Below are 20,415 nucleotides of genomic sequence, written 5' to 3'. Positions count from 1 at the left end.
ATTGAATTGTTGTCTTTTTTTGTGTTTCTCAAATCTGTTTTTATTGTTTAACATAGTTTGTTCTTGTATTGTGTCGTAACACAACTATCCCATGTTAGGGGCGGATTCGCGGGTAAAACTGCCACATTATATATGTGTTGTCCCAAGTAAGGAGGCCGCCATGCAGAGGTTGTAGTTTATTGCTGTATATTATATTTGTTTTTCGTTTCATTGTTTTGTAATTAAAGCAGGTCGTTAGTTTTCTCGTTTGAATTGTTTTACGTTTGTCAATTTGGGGCCTTTAATAAATTACTATGTATGGGTTTTGATCATTGTTAAAAGCCGTACAGGGACCTTTTCGGTGACATTTCTGTGTCAATTAGGTCTCTGATGAAGAGTTGTCTCGTTAGCAATCATACCATCTTATTTCTACATTGTAAGGGGTCTTGTGTGCAGAAACTACATGTAACAAATGTCGACTTGTACTGCATATCACTAATCCAAAACACTAGGTTTCATAATCCAAAATACTTCAATTTTTTTCCGTTGATTTCAAACTCAGTTTTAATATAAGTTAATTTGTCAATTTAACATCTTAAATGACTTCCATTTAGTTACATATACAACTGCTTGAGAGTATAATTTATATTTTCTGTTGTAAAATATTTAGAATGATTATACTGTAAATGGATTTGTTTTCATTCCGTTTTTAATCTTTTCTCTGGTTATTCACTTTTGGCATTATAAATGAGATTTCTGACTCATAGTAAAAACATGTAGCAGTCGATAACGGATATCAATTCAAAATGTCTTACAATTCGTATTGTTAGTTTCGTACAAGCAGTAAATCGTGCTCTTTTAAAAGCTTTGTAAATTTGGAAACGACAGTCTGTCAAATTGTAATTTAACGCCTGATAAAAATGCACCGGTGAAATGAAAAAATGATCTTGCAATCTTCTTTATACTGACCTTCCATTCACAAATCAAAACGAACGAGCTACAAAAGTTTGATTAACAAATCATTTATCTCCAAGTTTAAATCAATTCGTCAAATTATTTTCCATTTACATTCAATAACATATATCGCGAGAAATGGCCCCTTGTGTGATTTGGCGATTTTTCATTAGGACTGTTATCGTTCGTCAGACATCTGTTGTTAAGGATCACTGTATCACGCTTTCGTTATCAAATATTTTACGAATTATATCACATTTGCGTCGGTGACGAATATGTTAGGACCAATTTCTAGTGTTTGTAAATCTAAATGTACACAAATAATATAATTACATATCTAAGATAGGTTTTTCTGGTACAATTCACATCTGGCTTGCTGATTAGCTTTTTGTACTAATCCATTTGGAATGCGACTCGTGTTCCCATAAAAATGGCGGGAAAAAGAAATGTTCTCTATAAATAAGTTGCTGCGATCAAACAGCACAAAAAACATTTATTTGAAAAATGGTAAAGCACTACGCTATATATATAATTATTGGCAAAGCGGATTCGAAAATATTCTGTGGCATGGAGACTCGCCATTATCCATTGATTTATATACACAGTCGTAACCAGCGAGTTAGCAGTAGCGGACATACATTTAGGTACATCTAGTGACAACATTTCTTTTCTGCAATTTGAGCAACATTTAAGTTAAATCTGAAAATAAACATCAAAATTAAAGAGATTAAAAAAATTAAGCAGTTTTTCTCACAGATATAGGATGCACACAAGACCTGTTAGTGACCTTCTGCTGTTGTTTTTTTCTATGGTCGGGTTGTTGTCTCTTTGATACATTCCCTATTTCCATTCTCAATTTTATTAAAAAAAATTAAAAATTCGAAAGAACCAAAATATCAATTCAGTCTCCATTTTTGGGGAAAAGTGATAAAATTAGTTATGTTTTTCCTCGATCCCTCCTTTTGAATAATTCAAATACTTTAACACTAGGCATGCATATTTTACTATATTCCTATACAGAGGTTAATCCTCTTTGATATTGCCTAGCAGATGATTACGAACTCGCGAAAATAAATATTAGGTTACTATGATTTTCATATTACTGCATTGCAGAATACTCCGAATGCTGATCTATGTTTGATGAAGTTCTCTTGCAATATAAGTTGACCATCATACAAAATTGGTCTTTTGTTGTTATGCAGAAGTTTTTATTGCTGGCAATTTTTTTAATGACGGGTGAAAATGCTACAGAAATTTCTGTTGTTTTAATTTGTGTTTATTTTCTGTTCTACGTAACGATTTATCTAAAATCTACACTTGAATTTTGAAAAAAAATAGTGAGAGCGGGGCAATCCAAAACACAACATAAAAACAAAAGATTGCTCCGAAAGGGGAAGCAGTTCCTGCTCCACGAGTACATCCCGATCTAAAGAAAATCTTTATGTGAGATAGACAACTTTGAAATAGTTTTGTAGACACATTGATAGTTCGTTGTCAGACCAACTTTTTCTGTATAATAAAATTTAACAATGAAAAACTGTTCAGTTTTGTGTACCACAACTTAATGCTCAATTAATGCTGTTTGCACATATTCGTTATGACAAGATTGGTGTCGCTGAAGAGCAAGCATATGATGTATATATATATTTCCTTTCAAGCATTTATTTGTTGAGATTAGTTTTAACAGTGTAATTCATTGACATATATGGATTAGATTTAAGTATATTAGTGCCCTCTTCTGATCCCGTTTTCTTTGTTTTAATCCTTTTACAAGTTATGATAGCTTGTACTCTTTGATTGCTTTGATCATGTTTAGCTAGAGTCTCTGGCACACTTTGCAGGGGGAAGAAAACATTTAAACTAAACAATAAATGAATGTAATTCGCACGGGTCATTTTGGTTTTTCTGTCATACGTTGTCAGTTTTTAGCAATGTCATGTTTAGTGGTTGATTTGTGTGGTCCTCTTTGATGTTCAGATGTTGAAGGGAAATTATGATAAAAATCTCAACGAGAATATTGGTAGAGCCAAATAGGTAACGTATAAGTTATAAATGTGTCAGACTTTGTTCTTGATGTAACGTATGACAGGTTGCAATTTGTATTTGAAATTTCCTGAGCAACTCGAACATTTCTTCATTTTTCAAAAATCATATTATAGCAATAACGTTCGACAAAGTCCGAATTTCACGGTAAATTAAAAATAACAGGAAAGTCCATAAATACTTAAAACTTCAAACTTAGACTTTATTCTAATATAACGTGCTTCTTTGGTTTTGAGAATAAACCCATGTTCTAAATCCAATAAAATTTGTTTGCACATGCGTATATTACAACAACTGGAAGTGTTTATCGACCTTGACTGGATATACATCCCTCGCACGGTCGGTATTTGTATATTGACTACTGCAGAACAATGAATTTCATCAATATAATAACATATTTCATTAACGTAAAACGCTTCCAAACTCTTAAATGATGCACATGTTGTTACTCTTTCATTCTTTATGACTAATGTGTTGCAATTGGAAATTGACATATTTGACCTAGATACGAAAACCGTTCATGTTGGCTGTTTAAAACTCCTCCCTCTGAAAAATCACATTGCTAGTCGTATGCATATTTACAAACATAAAAGGAAAGTTCATGGAATAGCCTACACAAGCGCTCTACGCTTTATACACATCGGACATGGAAATAACCTTAATTGTCATAATCAGAATAGAAATAATTGGTACAAGCTTTATTTTATTGTAGTTTTAACATGGATATGCATTATATTCGTGTTATTTTAGCCCTCACTATCGCTGGGGCAAAAATAATCACAAATAATGCCTACCCATGTTAAAACTACAATATAATATAGCTTGCATTATTTTTTTCTTAAACAACAAACGGAACGAACGAAAACAACAATTATATTCCTGATTATGAGTGTATGCTTATATCCGTAAATTCAACACAATAGTTAAAATTTACATTGCCAAGACCAATGTACACTTTTATATAAGATGCTATGTATGGAAAAGTTATTTAAATTTTACCAATTAAATGGACACCATTGACTGCATGTGCTTTTTAAGTTCCCTCTGTTGCTATTCTACACAGCTTATCAATATTTTCAAGAACATTTTAAACTGTTTGCCTCTGCTTCTATCCTTTTTCTAGGTTCAGCTAGCTATACACTCAGGTTTAATCCACCATTTTCTACATAGGGAAACACTTGTACCAAGTCAGTTGTTTTCCATTCGTTTGAGCATTGTATTTTGCCGTTTTTTAGGAACTTTCAGTTTTCATTTTCCTTGGAGTTCGGTATTTTTGTTATTTAACTTTTTACTTACTTTCCAGACCGCTGAATTGTTATAAAAACATACCTTCGGGTTTGGTTTGAATGAACACAGATATATTTAGAATTTACGATAAATTATCAAGCATTGACGATGAAATATTTAGTATATATTAACAATGATATACAGCTTCTCTAGATGTATGCTTTTTCAATGTTTGTTCTGCAGAAATGAACATCACAAGTCATGGTGATTTGAACGTTCTTGTAACGTACAATTATCGTGTTATAAAATGCATAAAAAATATCGAGCATCATTTATTGCACAAAAAAGTGGTAAAAAATGGAAACAACACTTCTTAATTTCCATGCGTCCGAATCACTTGTCTGAATTTACCTTTATAGGGAACACTCCATGCCGAATATTTAAAAGCCCAGAAGGTATAGGAACAGAAAAATTGAAGAGCTATATGATCAAAAAAGACAAAACAATTATAGCCAAATGATCCATCTGAGATCACATTTGTCTGAGGTAGTTCAGACCTTAGCTTCCTTATAATTTCTAATTTTTTAAACGGGTAATTAAAAAAAACCGTGTGTTATAAATCATATCAGTACCAAAGAGAGACTAGAAATGTGTAAATTTTAATAAACATACCATGCCTCAAGGTGTGTTTCATTTAGCAAGAAGACTTTTTGTTTACTAAGTTTTAATTCAATACATTGTTGATAGTTTCTTGTTCTCTGTTTTCTCTTATACATATCTAAATGTCCATGGGCGGTTTGTACACATGAATTGATTTATGTTTGAAAAAGAAATCAGTAAACTATTTCACTACAAACAGAAATAATATCCTTAACAAGCAAGTTGACGCTTATCTTTTGAGCACCTGGAATATTTCAATACAACGTGTTAATCCATAGGGATTAACTCTTTTTATTTTTCTACAATTCAAAAAATTCAAGAAAATTGGATAAATATATCTATTAATATTATTTCATTGAAAGACAAGCGGTAAATCAATAAAGCTATTTGGATTATCTAATAACGATTTTAAGTTATTTATTTTATTATTTTCCTTATCAGTTGTATGTAGATCATCGAATAATATTACGCTTTTACTCTCTAATAAAGTATAAGTTTCTTCATGTCATTTTGATCAATTTTTAAATTAATTTTGGAAGTTTCTCAAACGATACAGTATCTGTAAGTGACGGTTTAGTTTCAAAAATTTGGTTTAACAAATGTTGATGTAAAAGTTAAAACAAATTCATGTACAAAACTTCTTAGAATCTTAAGTTTCATAAAATCATTTGAAGTGGCATACCTATTACAAATATGTGGTGCGTTCAAAATATATTCAGTATGAGCACAAGAACATTAGGTCCATGTAATGTGTATGCTTATAAAATGGTGTATAACCGGGTAAAAAAAGGGTAACTAATTCCGAATACAAACAAAAATGGAAATATGTTAGGTTGTTGAAATTAAGCGTTACAAAATTGACCTCCAAAACATCATGAATCAGACCATTGTTTTTCTCTTATGAATTGTTTTACATTTTGTCATGCCATGTCTTTTATATATAAGTAGTATACGTGAGAGATTTTGTTCATTTTTAAAGGCCGTTCGAAACCCTATTGTTGTCTACGTCGTCGTCCTTTTGATTCTTGGTCTTCTTTTTACACGAGTGTTTTCCCTTACGTCCCTTGATTTCATGTCGCTAATTATAATGAAATAAACTTAGATGTCATCACTTGCGAACGGATGCTCCTTCAGTTCTGGTCGTACGAATACAATTGAATTTATTACACAATTCCTGGACATCTGTAAGCATTTTACGTCATAAGAGAAATTACTGACAACACAAAGCAAAATTAATTGTTGTACTTAGTACAACGTCAGCAGTTCAAATGTAGCAAAATAAAGGTTCCGGGAAGTCATCTTTCTGTTTTGTAGCTTCAACTTCTCATCAGATATTAAAGAAAAATGGAAAAAAAACAATTCTAATATTGAAAGTTACATACAAATAAACCTGTTTTAGCAGCTTCATCGACTGTATTTTAGCCTTGGTCACACCTTACCGGATAGCTCGAACGGACGCCTTACAGATAACTTTTTTTTCAATCCGTTCATGTCTGTTAGACGTCCGTTCTTATCCGTTAGACGTCCGTCCATATCTGTTGCATGTCTGTTAAGCGTCCGTTTTATCCGTTGACGTCCGTTCTGTCCGGTGGAAAATTTTGAGCATGTTCAAAACTTTGGAAGGACGTCCAACGGATAAAATGTCCGTTGAACGGCCGTTAGGCGTCCGTTTTGTACGGTACTCGTCCGTTTTGTATCCGTTACGTGTCCGTTATGCATCCGTTGGAGGTCCGGTAGACCAATTCACCAACGGACGTCTACCGGACGCCTAATGGATAAAACGGATATGAAACGGACATTAACGGAAGGATAACGGATAAAACGGATGGCTACCGGATGTAAAACGGACAAATGCCAATTGAAATTTCGCACGGTTTATTGCCTTTAATTATCAGATTATTTTGTTCATCCGTTTTATCCGTTAGGTGTCCGTTTTATCCGGCACTCGTCCGTCGATGTACGTTCGACGTCCGTTCTGTCCGGTATGTATCCGTTTCACGTACGTTCATTGACCGTTGTGTGTACGTTAGGCATTCGTTACATGTCCGTAAGAACACCAACGGACTCTCAACGGATTAATTTTTTGTCAACGGATAACCTTTTTTTATCCGTTAGGCGTCCGTTCGAGCTATCCGGTAAGGTGTGACCGAGGCTTATCAGATTTTAATGGCTTCTCGTTTTCGTGATGCTGACACACACATGAAGTTTATTCTTTGCAGTATAATAACATGTTTATGCATCCAATTATTATTTATATTTCAAAACATTGTGTAATATGAGAGAGAAACTAATTTTGTATTGGTATTGCATTCTTTGCATTCAAGTCAGTTTGAAATAAACTAGAACTAATGAGGTGTTCTGTAGCTTTTTAAAACTGTTTGAATAAAAGTAATAAAAAATGGATGGATATAATTTGTCAAAATAAATCTATCTATATACAAAACATAGTACAAAAGGTCCCCCCATAAGTTGCCAACATATTGTTATAATTATAATATTTGTAAAAATAATATTTGGCAATGTTGCTAATTTTCTACCACACACAACAGGCTCTAAAACTATTCTAAACACTACATTTTTGCTCAAAGAGTGAAATATATCAAAACATTCTACCAGTATTGTGCATACATTTAATCTGAACAGATAGATGAAAAAAGATTGTATAAATGTAAAGTTACAGAAACTATATTTAGATAAGGTCGAACTTTCGTCTGGATTGAATTTGTGCTAAACGGAGGTAGGAATCCTTCGTTATATGCATATATGTTGGGATATACAAGTACCTGGCCACGTCCACTCTGTTTAGTATTTCTGTTTGTATCCATATGACGAGTTAAGCCTTTTTCAACTGATTTTTAATGTTCGTTCTTATGTTGTACTGTTACAACATTGTCCCAGGTTAGGGAGAATCCCGCTAACATTTTTAATTCCGCCATATTTTTTATACATGTGCCTGTCCCAAGTTAGGAGTCTGTTTGTTGATGTGTTACATATTTGTTTATCGTTCATTTTTTGTATAAACTAGTTTTAAAGTCTTCTCGTTTGAATTGTTTTACATTTGTCATTTCGGGGCCTTTTATAGCTGACTATGCGGTATGGGCTTTGCTCATTGTTGAATGACGTACGGTTACCTATAGTTGTTAATTTCTGTGTCATTTGGTCTCTTATGGAAAGTTGTCTCATTGGCAATTATACCACATCTACTTTTTTATATATATTTTAGCCAATGAAAGTTGATTGCACATATATGCTTATCAAAGCTAAAGTTTTGTTTTGCTTACAACTGAAATTAAAGCGTTTATTTTAAAAGATAATTCATATTTTTATGTTTTTATGCGTTTGTTATCATACCCCATAATATGAGCTAGGTTCGATTTACTGATGTTAGGTAACTGCCTTGTATGTTTTTCCTCTTTTAAATATCCAGATACTTTGTAATTTGATTGTACTTTTTCCGGTGTTAGATTCCAATGTTCATGAAAGCTGCCTTGTTTTATCAACCTGTGTTAGATTTCCAATGTTTGGTAACAATAAATGCTTTGAAAATTTTGGCTTATTTGGTTTGTAGCAAATGTTTAGGTATAAGTTCAGTATTTGCACTACAACCCTTAGAAAACCTTACACGAGAGTTGTCTATGTTTGAAATCGTGCATTATCCTTCAGATGTTCTGGAACTGGTATTCTATTCTTGCCAAGTACGTGTCCTTAACACTTGAGTACCATTTCTATTGACACTAAATATCAATTTTTTTATTTTTAATAATTATTATCCATTCTGATTTGTTATAGGGGAAATATTTGAAGTATGAATAATGGTTGTGTCTTTAAAAAATGCTATTAACAGCTTTCCCCTCTGATTCCATGTTCGGATTTGGAAATATTTTAGTAAGTAGATATAAGAAGATGAGGTATTTCCGAATAAATTGGCCGCGAACATTACTGAATAGACAATAATTGTCGAAATGCGAATCTGGTGCAATAAAATAAGTACCGTTTATGTTGTTATTTCAACTGATACAAATTCTCCCAATAAAGAAAGAGGAACTGCGATGTGAGAAACATATGTTCATTTGTCATTATTCAACATGCAGGCTATATTTTTGTTTTGTAAATATGTTAGCCCAACAATACCAATTAAATATTTCTTTTTACAAAGCTGTATTCAAGTTTTATATGGGACACAGAATAACAGATATAAACTGAAGACATTTTTCCATTACGTCGTTTAGCTATATTGCTATTTCCTCTGTGAAAGACAAATTTCAAAGTTAGAAAATTATGTGGGTTTTTTTTCTTCATGTAACTATAACCAGAAATAGTCTGAGTTATATCTGCATAAAGAAACAATTACAATTGTAAAGTGGGATGCATATAATGATAAACAATTTCCAACCATGTTGTATCATATATAGCAACTAATGCTTTAAACACATTTTTAAGTTCTAGATAAATACTTACATTATAAGTAGCACCTAATCAAGATGAATGTGTTTACTTTAAAAATCTAGATAATTGATTTAGTTTATTTATGTGAAGAATTAATTCGTGGTATGAGTTTACTGAATATCTACCCCAGAAAATCTTATCAGTTTTCCTTATCAGGTTCCATTTGTGCAAAAGTAAAGATATTCAACTCCAAGTATTGAAATGGTCACTTCACGACTCTTGAACTAAGCCGTGTTTACAAAATGACTTCCATCTTGAATACAATGGGATTTACTCCTATCTTTTAATGTGAGTCTAAGAGTGTAACATTTCACTGAATAAACGATGCTTTCTTCCCCGGTAATGGGGTTATTGAAAACCATTGCCGCCAACATGAAAGTACATTTGTTAACAACGAAGGTATGAAACAAACTAAAGAAGCATTTATTTTGTTTTCTCTCGTCATTTGTAAAACGATTCTTTGACGGACGTACCTACACATATACACGACTTTTATGTCACCCCAGTAACCAATGATAGATTGAAAGAAGGGAAACAATGTAGTCCCAAAAATAGAAAGAACTATTTTACACTTTATTCATTCGCTTTTCAGCTTCAAAAATCATTTCATCAAATTTGATATTTTAACAAAATTGAACAATCTTAAATGTGAATTAATATTCCATAAATTGATGAGATTTTAAACTATTCACCCTTTTATGTGTTTTTTAAAATGATAGACGAAATTGCAAAATAAAAAATATACTGTAAACTTTCGCTGAAGATTTATATGAAGTTTCGAAATTCATGTTCATAACTTGTCGACAAATTGCAAATTAAGATTTGAGGCATTCTATTTTTTTATAAGTGCAGAAAAGATAAATTCTAAGTATCAACACTTTAAAATGCGTTGTACTGTTTTGTAGTGGGATGTAAAAAATGCGAATAAAAATGCAATAAGATAAAAGCAACCGTACCTGTGACCTATAGTTGATTACATGTACGCTATTTGAACTATGGTGGCTAGTTTTTGCAGTACAACACATCTCCTTACTTTAATCTGGATTTGTTAGAACCTTAACTATACTATGAGAACATGAATTAAGATAACGAAAAGGAGAGTAAATTTTAAGTTTTAGAAAACTAAAACAAATGAATTTTTGGCTTTTAATTTCGACCTTTTACACACTATCCTAATGAATGTCCCCTATAACATAATTCCTTGTTTTCAGTCTATTTATTGATTTACGTATTGTTCCAAAATTAAGTATTTTCAGTCTAGGCATCTTATTGTTTTATTGAACTTGTACACTTTTGAAGCTGGTCGCGTGGTTTGGTTCTTAAACATCATTGGCTTTCAAATGTTGGGCTTCAAAAAGAGGGCCGAAAGATATTAAAGGGACAGTCAAACTCATAAATCGAAAATAAACTTACAACGCCATGGCTAAAAATGAAAAAGACAAACAGACAAACAATAGTACACATGACACAACATAGAAAACTGAAGAATAAACAACACGAACCCCACCAAAAACTAGGGGTGATCTCGGGTGCTCCAGAAGGGTGAGCATATCCTGCTCCAAATGTTGCACCCGTCGTGTTGCTTATATGATAACAAATCCGGTAAATAGTATAATTCGGTAGGTCACATTCTTGAAAGGGAAGGGGATTGTAGTTACGACGTAAGGAACATATTCAAACGTTCCCGCTGAAAGTTAATACAGGAAAAGAGTTTCAGACGAATTACATTTATAACGTTTTATTTTAAAAACATTTTCGCACCTGTTGTTTTTTATATTTGTTTCATTGATGTTTGCTTATGTCTTCATATCCAATACATATTAATAACGGAAGAATTTATGTTGCTGCTTGCATGCATTGACGTCTCTGGTGGATAGTGCGGGAAATTTTGATGCGTTGAAGACCCATTGGTGTCTGTTTCCCTCTCTGTTAAGTCGGGGTGTTGTCTTTATGACATATTACTTATTTCAATTCTCAATTTTTACGTCAGAACACACCTTATTTGTATGTGGTAAATCTAAAAAGATTAATAGCAAAATGATCGCAGTTCTTACATATAGTGTTGTTCTACCATATACAATTATTTCAAAAATATATATTGTTTGATTGAAAACATTTAGATTTATATAATGAGTGTTACATTATTCAAATATCTATTATATATTATATATATTACCAAGGAACAGAATACGTCAGTAGTATTTGGCAAAATCTTTTGGGATTTTCTGTTCTCAATGCTCTTCGGCTTCGTACTTTATTACGCCTCTTTAAATTTTGATTCGAGCTACAATGGGTTTTTTTTGTAGTCTTTTCAAATTTCTTTATAAAAGGTATAACATAGTACAACCGATTACGTCTTCTTTAGTTACATTTTTTATGGGAATTCCGGGATTCCCATATTTTGTTTAGAAGCCTGAATCCAAAAACATTTAGAAGCCTGAATCCGAAAACATTTACTTTATTATGAACTAATAATTTTTTTTTTATATACGACAGAAATACGAAGTATCATTAAAAGAGCCTCTTCAAATTTCTCAACACAGTTTATATTATTTGCCACTGCACCCCAAAAGTATGTGTAATACTGTGAGGTAATGTGCATAAGAAAAAAAAGTGTAAATTATAAATGAGCAAATAAGTAGCATTTTGCAGAAAAAAATCAACAATTATCAGTTTTAGTAGACTAATATATTATCAGTTTGTGGGTTCCTCTGTGATGAGTTTTCTTGCGTGTGTTTGTGCAGTATTTCTGGCATGCAGGGTTGTCATTTTCGTGATATTTTTCAATATTACCACATAAGCGGTCGGTTTGGCTAGCCATACAACTAGGTTTGACCCACCATTTTTCTTTAAATGTTATGGCAGTTTTCAAATAGTTTTTTCTATGTATGTTGGCGTTTGTTTTGTTGCGCGTCAGTGTTCACGTTCTTACTTTGTTTACCCTCTCATAGTTGACGTGTTTCCCTCAGTTTAAGTTCATGACTTTTGAATACCGGTATATTTCTGTTGCCTTTTTTTAACCCAGCAGAGCCCTGAATGATCAAGTGATAGAATGCAAGAGAAAAATGTCATCTCGTTGGAATATTTCATACATAACAATAAAAAGAGAAAAAAGACATTATCTACCATTTACTTTATGACTTAGAGATATATTTGGTCGATATCATTGTGGTTAATTTATAAAACATCAAAGTAAATTTGAGAAACATATGTTACATTTTAAGATTTCAAAGTTTTATTAAATAATATGACTATTACTATTAGATAGCTTTGCTTCAGTAATCGATACTGTACATACTAGTTATAAACTAGGTTCATTCCACCATTTTTCTTAAATGTCCTGTACCAAGTCAGGAATATGGCAGTTTTCAAATAGTTTATTTCTATGCATGTTGGCGTTTATTTTGTTGCGCGTCAGTGTTCACGTTCTTGCTTTGTTTACCTCTTATAATTGATGCGTTTCCCTCAGTTTTAGTTTATGAATTTTGAATACCGGTATATATCTGTTGCCTTTTTTTAACCCAGCAAAGCCCCAAATGATCAAGTGATAGAATGCAAGAGAAAAATGTCATCTCGTTGGAATATTTCATACATAACAATAAAAGGAAAAACAAAGACATTATCTTCCATTTACTTTATGACTTACAGAATATATTTGGTCGATATCATTGTGGTTTATAAAATATCAAAGAAAATTTGAAACATATGTAACGTTTTAAGATTTCAAAGTTTTATTAAATAATATGACTATTACATATCTTTGCTTTAGTAATCAATACTGTACATTTGTAGCCATAAAACTGGGAACATTCCACCATTTTTCTTGAAATGTCCTGTACCAAGTCAGGAATATGGCAGTTTGAATAGTTTTTTTCTATGCATGTTGGCGTTTGTTTTGTTGCAGGTAAGTGTTCACGTTCTTAATTTGTTATTCCCCTTATAGTTGATGTGTTTCCCTCAGTTTTAGTTTATGACTTTTAAATACCGGTATATTTCTGTTGCCTTTTTTAACCCTGAAGAGCCCGAATGATCAAGTGATAGAATGCAAGAGATAAATGTCATTTCGTTGGAATATTTCTAAAATAATAATAAAAAGAGAAACAAAGACATTATCTACCATTTACTTTATGACTTACAGAATATATTTTGTCGATATCATTGTGGTTTATAAAACATCAGAATTAATTTTTAAAAAAGTATGAAACAAAATAACTTTTCAAAGTTTTATCAATTTATATGACGATAACATATATTTGCTTCAGTAACTGATACTGTACATTTGTCTGAGTATAACTGTCAATAGCTGTGAATGACAGGGACAGTCTTTTACAATTTTTACCTGTTCTGTCACTGACGTTGGTGGAAACATCCAGCTTTTACTACAGGTACTGCAAAGGGCGTCGTTGTAAAGATAAGTGCGAACATATATAACTAGTATATAATAATTCTAAATCAGATCTCGTCTTCACGATCAAGGCAAATGTTGAAAAGACTGTCATTTTCCTAAGCAGTTTTAAATAGTTGCACTTATTGAACTGAAATGACTGCCTCGCAAACGGATAGCTATTTTTAAGTTCATGTAATATCATTGGACAAAATCATTTTGCAATAGACTTTCAAAGGTCTTCTATTAAATACTTTCTCAAAACAAAGTACAATGAGATATGCTGCATGCAAAGTAAGCCCCCAGATAATACAAAATATTCAAAAATTAAAATGGGCTAGTACGAATTGTCAAGGAGATACAAGAGTTAATTTTTAAGTATTATTAAACTTGTATTATTAAACTTAAAAAAGAATATATTTACAATATCAACTACTACTAGTTAACTAAACATGTTTCTTGTTAAATTTCAGCTGTAAGCAGGAATTTAATCTGCAATAGGCCGATATTGTAAATATACAAAGAGGCATAACCCTGTCATTTAAACATCAGAACTAAATTTTAAATAAGTGGGTGGTTATACTTATGAAGTTTTAAAATTATTATAGTTTTGTACTAAAGCAAACCAGTAAAGTTTTCGTTTACAAAATTGCATTTAACGTTTAAATTGTTCAAAACACACTTTTTTCGGGCCATTCTCTGTTAATCAATTGCTCGCTGGTAGTAATTGAACTTTCAGGTGTAATTTTTTGCAAACAACAACATTCGTTTCAAAATAGCAATAAGATCAAAGGTATAAGCCACATGCTTTGAAATAAACTTCAGTAAATGCTCAATTTGCATCCTTTGTAATTATATACTTAAAACAAAAACAAACACATAAACGAACAAAACAATTCAAATTAACCCAGAAATTTTGAGGGCTGAAAATGGAATAAACCAATATAATTCGTGGAATTATGCTGCTTCTGAGTGTCGTTGTATGTTGTTGAATTTTTCAGGAAGGTCAACACAAATAACATTTACTTCATCAGCTCTGTTATATTTAATAGTACATTTCATTTAATTAGATCATTTTTTGAAATGTTTGACACTCATTTTGTAGTTTCGGACGTACTTTTAATGCAAGAGATGTAATCCGGCTTCTGTATGTCTACTTGGGCATATTGCAAATGCGCCAATTAAAAAAACAAATCGAAATTCAATTTGCGCCAAAAAATGGCTGACTGCATTCCTGATGAAGTATGATCCAACGAACGTTCTGAATGTAATGTTTCTTTCTTTTGGATTTTGAATAACATTTTTTAACTTTTGATTGTTAAATCCGGATGGATTCTTTAAAATTGAAAGCGTTTTTTTATTAATATTTTTAATTCATTAGCATAACAATAATAAACTTTTCATGTAACCAACAAGTAAGTACAAATTCAAACGTTGTCATTTCTTATTTTAAAAGTTATTCGAATAAAACTTGAAATTAATGCCTTATATCCTTTGTTTATGAATGGAATGTTATAAAGGTTGAGTAGTTTTATCAGAATGCTTATGATGTGTCGGAAATTATTTCCATTTTTCATCCTATTAAATATTTGTGATGACTTAAATATAAAATCTTTGTTTTATACAATAAGCTTGATCAAACTGTAAACAGAATTAATTTCCATGTCAAGAAGTGAGTCTTAGGTGTTTAATAAGATCGTCCCCTTTGATGTATCAGAAACCTTAAGTCTCTGTGGCTGTGATCTGCTAGATTATGTTGCATTTTACAGGGACTAAAAGTCATACAAATATAGGATAATTCAAAGATTTTGCAAATCCCAAATTGAAGCAGAAATATAAACAAGGAATAAAGACCACTCGAATATCGTTTTGTAGTGACGCATTAGTACTTATGATAAATATAGACATGTATATCGGAGCTATCTGCAAGGAAAAATAAAGTTTAAGTATTTCTATTTATAATCATTTGTATTTTTTTTTTCAGCTTTCTATTTATTCACCTTTTCAGACATGTCATAAAATATTATTATTAATAGTCAATATTTTCATGATAGCATTTTTGTCAATATATGAAAATATAATTGCAATTGTTGTTGTATTCATTTATATTTATTTATAAAAATCTAAATCTAAGAATTATTGGTGTCAGTTTGCATCTCTTCTGTTTTTACTGAAGTTTTTTGGTTTTTTTTTTGGTTTTGTTTTGCTTTGTTGTTTTGTTGAGGGAGGGTGTAGTCCTTTCAAAAAAAAATCAATGAATCAATAAGTAATGCGTAAACTTCACTAATTTTATATTATGAAAAAAATACATGAAGTAATTGACATTTAGAATAATTGAATGTTCATTTGAATTGACTACTAATATATATATATAAATAAATAAATACAAAAAAAAATATGACAATTTAAAACACAAGGGGGAGGAAATGTTTTTGATATTTTCAATGAATATGTAGGAATTTGCCATGCAGTTTTGATTTACTAATCGGGTTTCTATAAATTGCATATTCAAACGACTATCTGCATTTTATAATTTTTGTAAAAGGCATTATATAGGAAGAAGAAATGTTTTTTTTATTAGACAGGCACACAGGGGACAAAGCTCAATATAAGACATTAAATTATGCAAAAATCGACTTAAGTAAAATCCTACTTTTTCACGGGTGTCGCAAAACTAGAATGGTCAAACCGAATGAAACGACTTTTGCTTTACATATTTACTTTGCAGTTATGGTTCAAAGTAGGAAAAACATATCTAAATAGAGGAATTATCTTTGAAACCAAATGTTGCATAGAATGAAATGAAAAAAGATAAAAAAAAAAAATATTCTTAATTAAGACAAATATTGTCTAGATATAAACACCCGTCTCCTTAAAGTAATTTTAAAACTGTTAAGTCCTTTTTTATTTAGCTGTTACATTTTTAGAATTACAATACTTTTTTTCAAGGATATTCTGCTTACTTTGTACTTTGAAATTTAAAAAAAAATGAAATACCTCTGTTGTGCCGAAATGATTTTGCATTTTTCAAATGGAGACAACTATCCACTTTTCCTCTTTTAAGACCCATCCGTTGAGGAAAATAAACTAGAATTGTTTGTTTATCAGTAGGTAGACAGAAACATACAACATGTCACTTTCAAACTGTTCAATTTCAATTTTCAGGTAACTTAAAAATCAAAGGTTACCAGCGCGTTTCTGTTAAGTGTTCTTAGCTAAAATAAATTTCAGAATATTTGAAAGTTTGCGTCCAGAGGGATTAAGACTGATAGAGGTATTGGCACAAACTTAGGCATGGTTAAATTATAGTATACACATATGGCGATTACTGTCATGGAAGAAATCTGGGTTGGATTAATCTTCCATGGTTTATAAGGAAGATATTCTGCTGAACCAAGTTAAAACATAAACTTTATCTTATATGAATACGTTTATATTGAGATTTGATATAACGTATTAAATCGTGAATTGTACAAGAAGTTAACACGACATATGTCCGTGGAGTTTGCAGAATCAAAACAAAAAACATTGCGTTTTTTTTATAAATGTATCTGACTTCTTTTATAGGCACGCGACATTAAACCAAATTAAATATATATTAAATATAATAATATCTTACTTGAATATATATTCATGCATATATTATTTTTGAAAACTGTGCTCCTTGTATGCTTTTTATAGTAAAACTAAAAAGTATAATTGATGACTGTTGCGTCACTAGAACAGTATTGTCAATTACAGACAATTCTTACTTTTAAAAGAGGGGCGAAAGATACTAGAGAGACTTTCAAACTCATAACACTCACAGAAAGCGGGGGTGAGCTCAGTTTATAAGTTGTTAAATGTTTTAGTCCCAGTGTATCCAGTGAAGAGCTTCGGACCCAAGCAATCGAAAAGGTGTAATTGCCAGTTCAAAAAAGTAGCATACAATATATCCTTTCATATTGAAAAATAACTCTTTTCAAAACCTAGCCAAAAGCAAAGCCATAGTTTTTGTCTAAAATACTAAGAAAAAATAAATTTTAATTTTTCTTAGCTTTTCAACCTGTTGAAATTAGAGCAATAATTTTATTGCTGGTTAATTTTATGTTTTGTTATTCGTTCTTATGTTGTTTGATTGTTTGCTTATTTGTTTGTTAACCGTATTTTTAAACAATGACAATGTTTTTTGAATAGAAAAAGATTCGCAATTTTTTTTACATATGTTCCTTTTTTCATCGAAGAAGGGATATGAAACTATTTCTAGATAAAAAAAAACCAACAACAGTGTACACAGAAATACCGCCAAAAATGTAACCCAAAAAATCTGTTCATGCAGTAAAACTCGCATGTGTATTTTCAAAAGTGGGCTTGTCTTATGTATTTCAATAGTATTGATACCTCGATGACAATTTTTAAAACATTCTAAAATATTCCTTACACGAGTTTTTCCCTCAGTGTTATCATATTATAGAAAATTCGGTGTTTATTTAGGTTCTACGATCTTCATTAGCTGATTGTCTATTGAATGTACATCTGCTTTTCAGCATTTCATATTGAGCTGGCTTTATCATTTAAAATATTTCATAAATTTTACTTTTTTTCGTAGGATGTTCTAGGGAATGTCAATAGTACTTGATGTCATCCCATTAAGTGGTATCCAGTGATGCAACAGATCAGATATGATTTACAGGTTCGTTTTGTTGTGGTATTTTTTCAGGGGTAATTTGCATCAAAAGAGACCAATCGATGACTGAATGAGATTATTAATTTTGTTTTAGTTATAATCAGTTATGCTGACTACCTTTGCGTCAAAACAAAGCAACAACAAGTTTAAAAAAGAATTTAAGTTTCGCCCACCATTTACAGAGTACTGAGTGTCTCTATATCTTCCACTGATTTAACTAGACGATACTTTCTTTTTAGTTGCACCCTATACGTGAAATGCTTGTGTCCTATTTTCATATTTTTTATAAAATGCTTCAAAAAATTCATGATAAAGAAACTAAAGTTTCTTCGACATAGCGGTAAGGCATCGACCTGGAGCTTTCATTTAGCGCTTATTCGGGGACCAATGTATAGATATGCAACCACGTCCGGATAGTATATAGACGTTTATGCCGATGGTTAATGTAGGAAAAGTTCCAACCTCTCTACAAGTAGAATAACCATTACGGCAATTCTTTAAGGAGTCCACAGATTAACTGTTACAAGACCAAACTTTTGGCGCTTTCCGTCATAGCACATTTTAAAAGTTATTGTCCAAATTTTGATTGCTTCATCCTGTTTGAATTTAGCCTCTTATATTTATTGCGTTTCCCTCTGTTTTAGTTTGTTACCCCGATTTAGTTTTTTGTCCACGGATTTATGAGTTTTGAACAGCGGTATACTACTGTTGCCTTTATTTAGCAGATTTTTTTTTTATCCAAATGTAAGTTTTGGCCTTCAAGCAAACCTTTGACAAATACCAAGTATTTATTACTTTACCACATGTTTGTGTGTTATGTGTGCTTTTAAAAACATAATTGACATATCAATATCTCTGTTCATTGAGTAAAATTCAATTACTACAAACTTCATTATTCCACAAAAATGCTTACATACTATTTAAATAATCTTTTCATTATCATTATTTTCAGGCGAATTTTACCTCAGCCTATCCTGCGACAGTAATCAAAACAGTGAAGAAAACTATGACATTCTTCCAGTGGTATTCACAATGCCTTAGTCTGAAAATCGACGTGTACAAAAAAGAGCACCAAAAAGAAAAGATTTCGAATGTGTTTTAGCTGTAGTTGGAGCGTGACTGTTTTGTAAATTGAGTGTTGGAATAAAACGTGTTTTGAAACTGGATTCGTTTTGCACTTACATTCGTTTTAGAACTGAATGGTATTGGTGTGGAATTTATTTTTTTACAATTGTAGTTAATCATTTTTTTTAATTCTCATCTTAGTACTATCTGTCGATAATTTGAATTACGGTAGGTGTCTGCATTCACTCATGTTTGAGTCTCAACTCTTTGTTTGTGTGAATTATGGCAAAATAGTTTTTTTTATTTCGGGAAGAATATGTTTTCTGCTATTTATGATGCTGCATTTTGTCATCAAATTGTTCTTTTGTAAATACTTTGTATAAATCATAATTATGGAGTATTTTGCAAAGAACATAAACAGTAAGCAACTGAATTTACCGTAGACTGTCGAAACGCCATTGTTTTCTTGGATCCCTGTCTATTATGGTATTTACTTCAGTGTATATTTACCTCCTTTCAATTTCGATCCGTTGGTATTCTGTATTTAATAAAACATGTTCATCAATTTTGTCATCTTTAATATCTAAATTACTTAAGTACATCACATTTGTATCATTCTATCAAAACAGATATAGTACAATCTAATATATAACGTTGTAGTTTACATTGGTTTTTCTACCTTATTACTGACAGAACATAACAAAAATTGAAGTGCCTAGTTTGTACTAATATAAAAAAAAAGTCCATAATTCCGAACAGTAAAATATGGAATTCTAAACACTACAGTACAATCAGGGGCATCCATACTCGTTAGATACATACAGCTCACAAAGGAAAGAACATACATGCATGTGCGTACACAAGAAATTTTGATTTTCAAAACTTTGAGGTATTACATACTAGTTTGTCAAATGATGATCTGTACAGCAATGATACTTAAAGACAACGACCATGATTCAGCTCTGTCCTCATAGGTGACCATAGCTTTGGT

At 31.4% G+C, this 20,415-nt stretch overlaps 1 long non-coding RNA gene across 1 annotated transcript in view; it reads left to right on the top strand.

Annotated features, from left to right (window-relative positions):
- Positions 1–19,948, top strand: part of LOC134727194 (uncharacterized) — a 33,454-nt gene extending 13,506 nt beyond the window's left edge. The window contains exons 2-3 of the long non-coding RNA XR_010108736.1: positions 18,282–18,365; positions 19,312–19,948. This is a non-coding gene — a long non-coding RNA (uncharacterized LOC134727194). The remainder of the gene's footprint in view (positions 1–18,281; positions 18,366–19,311) is intronic.
- The last annotated feature ends 467 nt before the right edge of the window (positions 19,949–20,415 follow it).

The sequence above is a fragment of the Mytilus trossulus genome, chromosome 7 (assembly GCF_036588685.1).
Source record: "Mytilus trossulus isolate FHL-02 chromosome 7, PNRI_Mtr1.1.1.hap1, whole genome shotgun sequence".
NCBI lineage: Eukaryota > Metazoa > Mollusca > Bivalvia > Mytilida > Mytilidae > Mytilus > Mytilus trossulus.
Note: the sequence above shows the minus strand (reverse complement) of the source record. Positions and strands in the feature narration are given on the sequence as shown.